This window comes from Xyrauchen texanus, chromosome 17 (genome assembly GCF_025860055.1).
Source record: "Xyrauchen texanus isolate HMW12.3.18 chromosome 17, RBS_HiC_50CHRs, whole genome shotgun sequence".
Classification (NCBI taxonomy): domain Eukaryota; kingdom Metazoa; phylum Chordata; class Actinopteri; order Cypriniformes; family Catostomidae; genus Xyrauchen; species Xyrauchen texanus.
The window spans coordinates 16821558-16825065 of NC_068292.1; positions in this window are offsets into that span (position 1 = coordinate 16821558).

Below are 3508 nucleotides of genomic sequence, written 5' to 3' on the forward strand. Positions count from 1 at the left end.
CATCGGCAGTCTATGCTGTCAGCACAGTCATACTTTTCTTACTGCAATTTCAAGATGTCCCATTAATTGTTTGCTTTTGTTTGTTGAAGGTTGAATTTTGAATAATTTGTAGGTCTCATGCACTGATCTCCAACTAGTTCCCTATTACAGGCAACATGTACAAGGCCTTGTGAATACAGAGGTCGAGTTAGATTAGTGTTCAGGATCTCTCAAATGAACTGCTTCTCTCATCCATTGGGGGGAAAACAGTCAGACTCCTTATATCTTATACTCATACTGATCGAATGATGAAATGCAGACGCATGAGTAAGGCCTTTGGAATCTTTATATTGCAGCTGTTTCTCTTTTCATGGCGCACACACACACACACACACACACACACACACACACACACACACACACACACACACACAGTAAGAAGGTGTTAGTTCGGTCAGACCTATTTCTTTACTGGAGCTGTTCTTCAGAAAATCTGCTTCAAATGCACAAATTCCAGTTAAAGTGATAGTTCAGTCCAAAATGAGAATTCTGTCATCATGTACGCAACCTCACGTAATTCCAAACCTGAAATAATTTCGGTCTGCTCCACAAAAAAGGTATCACATGGCTTCAGAAGACACTAAATATAAGTCATTTGAACCATTTTTATGATGTTTAAATTATGCTTTTGAATAATTTTTGAAGCTTGAAAGTTCTAGTCCCATGGAATATTTTCATAGAAAGAGAAACCAGTAAATTTTTCAAGTTTTCTCCATTTCTGTTCCATGACAAAAAGCTGTACTGTTATGGAACATGTGAGGATAAATAGCCTAAATGTTCACAGAATTTTTGGGTGAACTATTCCTATAAAATAGTGGGTAATGAAAGTCAAGTCAGTGTGTTTTCCCTGGGTATATGTTTAGAGTGGTTTGGATTGCATTGTGTTACAGTTAGAAACAGTTGTTTTGCATGAGAAGGCTCTAATTTCTGTATTGTATTGACTACCTTCTTCACATTATCATAGAGTACAACAATGTACCCAAAATACTGAACAGAGAGACCTGATACAGTAGGCTTACTGGCAGCAGGTGGCCTCAGCAAGGAGGGAACATCCTGCATAATTTTCAGTTAGGAAACCATTGACCCAGAATTAATCTTTCCCTTAACACACATTAGTTTCAGTAGACTTTTCACTGTTTTGTTATCGACAAAGTAAAAAGGTTTGTGAAATTTGCTGTCTTATGCTTGTTACCATTTAAAATGGTCTTTTATCGATACAAATGGTGTGTGATGAAGGCAAACAGTTTGTTCCTTAAGTTTTGGTTTATCGCAAAAGAAATCTGCCCTTAAGCCGTTACCATACAGGAAAATGTGTTTTTCGCTAATTGTGTAAACCCCCCAAAAGTTAGGGAGATAATTAATTGAAATTAGCCAGCTTACTGTCATTTTAATTTCACAATTAAATGCAATCAGAAGATGAGGAATTGCACTTTAAAACGGAACAGTTGCCCTTCTGATAGTATTGTAATATTGGTCCTGATGTTGCATCCAACACAGGTTTCCACCAGTTCCGACCCGAAAGCCCTTTCAAGTCATGGCCCTGTTCAAGATTGCAGCCTGCACCAAGTAGAGGGGGAAACTTTCGGTCTTAGTATAAGGACTATCCATCAATGTGAATATGCTGTGTGCACAGCAGTTAAAGAAAAATTGATGCAGTGTGTAATATCAGGGTGTTGTGAGGTTCAGTAATGAGGAAGCGGGAGATGGCGATTGCAACTCAGGAATGTCACTTTTCTTCAGCACAATCAACATTGCTTACAGCATAACAGGGAAGCCTCCAAAGAAAACTCAAAACAGTTGTGACGTGGCAGCGGCCAACACACGAGCAGCTTCTCAGCTGGGCTCTCCCTCTCTCAACCGCTACTGTCTCCTCTCCTTAAAAGCCCCAGGGTTAGATTTCAAATATTTAAGTTTAAAAAAAATTAAAGTGAATTCAGCATTGGACAAATAGTTTAGAAAAAACTAAACAAAAAAATTGTAGAACATTCTGAGAATCATTCAGACAACTTTTTTCTTATACAGAACAGGGTGAGGCTAATTTAAGTTTGTGTAAAGAAAAGGCAATTTTTAAATAAATATACTGTCATATTTTTGCATTAATCCCAATGTTCTCGACAAAAAGTGTTTCCAAATCAGTTTTTTGCAACATTTGAAGTATCGACATAGTTTATGTGCTGGAGTTTAATGTAAAATATTATGTCAACACTTGTGACATTTTAGCGATAATTTGCGTTTCCATCAGCCATATAGGTAACAATTTTGATGCGCTACACCTTTTGTTGCCAAAAACCCTTGGATGGAAGCATAGGTGGCCGAAGAAGAATGGATAGGTGCCAGCACTAAAACTAATAGAAAATGTGGCCAACCTGTTGGTCTCTTCTCTATGGTGCACTTAGCTAAATGGAACTCAGAATTGGGGATGTGGTCATCATTTCTATTTTGTGGAAAGGGACCCTCAAAAGGAAGTCAAAAAGGAGTACCAATGTGTGCTCTGCAGAAGATCAGTTAGTGGAAATGGCTTACACAGAAAATTGCATACAAGTTCAGTGTTAGTTCTCGCATGTTTGTATTAAATACAAAAATAATTCCAAGGTTTTGGCTTGTCTTGTGTGAATATTTCATCAGAGCATGCACTTCTGAATTATTAAACTCCATAGCTGAACCAGAGGAAAAAGGTGAAGAATTTGCACTTTACATATGACTGCCTCTCACAGCACACTCAAAACTGGGGACTAAAAAGAGTCTGGGACCTCTGCCTCTCTCTTTTTTGGCCTTAAAATGTGTGCTCCCATTTAGTTATACAGAATCTGTTAAGAGCCTCTCAAATGTGGAGATGGTATGCTGGCCTACTTCAAAGCATCTTTAACTTTTACAGAAGAATCTTAAATTAGCCATCAAGGCAAGGCAGAATGGATCTATTGGCTACCTCCTGTCAGGTGATGAGACATTTTAGGAATATTTGTGTGAACTGAAACTCTTTTGCTATTGTCAAAAATTCACTTCATGCCAGAAATATTCTGGAGTCTGTGGGACTCAACTGCTTAATGACCCATAATTTCTACCCTGAATAAAATTAATTCACCAATGGGTTCAGACTAGGGCTGGGTGATATGACTGTGAACGTGTTTGCAGCATAATCAAAAAAAGCAAGAAAATCATGTTTACATGAGATTTGAAATCATTGGACGATTCCGTGCTTTTGACGTAAAAATTGAAACATGTAGGTTTAAACACTTGTGCACACTAGATAAGCCACTAGGGATGTCAGTAAAGGTGTTTAAATGCTAGTGTTTCCCATTAATTGACTAGACTCTGGCGGCCCACCACAGTCTAATTTGCCCCGCCACGGTCTCATAATGAACCGAAAACATTTTTACCCTTCTCATCTAAAATGTTTTTGCATTTCTCGGTCTCATAATAATATAAAATAAAATGTTGTGTTTTGCGCTCTCTCTCTCTCACGCACAAG